Genomic DNA, 1,121 nt, shown 5'->3' on the forward strand with positions numbered 1-1,121 from the left:
CCCCCCCCCCCCCCCCCCCCTTTTCTTTTCTTTTCTGAACTGCATTCATTCAGCAAGCCTCTCACTCTCTAGAGTCTAGACTAACTGCGCAGCCTGGTAAGAAGTATTTTGCTCTGGAAGTGCATAAAAACATTCAATCATTTACACAATATTTTTTACAAACTGCATTTTGTACTGATATAGCACAAAACTGTTTTTTACACGTTTTCTGAGCTAATTTCAAAGAATATTCAAATGGAGAGCCTCCTACTTGGATAGATACAGGCCTGTTCCAGCACTGCATGTTATTAATGATTGTGTCATTGCAATCTGGCTTTGTATGATGCAATATTACCTCAGCTTTTATTCTAGTGAGTGGCAGATGATTTACTAATAGGCTGTAGGAACTGTCATGCTTCTGGCACTCACTATCTGTTTCTGCATAACTCATGAGTTGTGCCACCCAGCCCACGTGGGTTGTAAGATTAGTTAACAGTCAAGGTAATGATCAAGTCATTATGTTACTGTTAGCATGTGAAGAAAACTGTCAGCTCTAAAAAAACTTATTTTCAGCATTTGCATGACTCCATTTTGTTTTATTTATATACATTATATATGCATGCTTATATTTTTCAGTTTGTCACATTAGTTCTTGACTTTTGTATTTCTTTAACACCAGTGGCCTGTAGCACGAAGCGAGATGAACAAACTCAGAGTTGCAGGGTAAGTTTTGAGTTGACAGAACCCAATAAAGCCAACCTGGTTTAGATCAGGTTCACTGGGCTTTACAATTAATATAATATAAATATAATAAGTAGCTGCAAAAGTCTGGCAATTTTGTCACTTACTTTTTTACTTTGACTGTAAACTGCTTTAATTTGGAGTGAGAGATACGAGGGAGTGGCTTCATTGCATCAGATATATGTCACTTTGCTCACAGCTGATTGGTCCAGTTTGGGTTTGTGATCTCTAACCCAGAATAAAATATGCTCCGGAGCAGGGTGGCTGTGCAGCCAAAGCAATCTCTGGTGCAGCATAAATTACCATGGTGACGAAACCCACTCAAAAGTGAAGTGAAGTGACGTGTGGCCAAGTATGGTGACCCATACTCGGAATTTGTGCTCTGCATTTAACCCATCCAA

This window comes from Sinocyclocheilus anshuiensis, unplaced genomic scaffold (assembly GCF_001515605.1).
Source record: "Sinocyclocheilus anshuiensis isolate Anshui unplaced genomic scaffold, SAMN03320099.WGS_v1.1 scaffold810, whole genome shotgun sequence".
Taxonomy (NCBI): Eukaryota; Metazoa; Chordata; class Actinopteri; order Cypriniformes; family Cyprinidae; genus Sinocyclocheilus; species Sinocyclocheilus anshuiensis.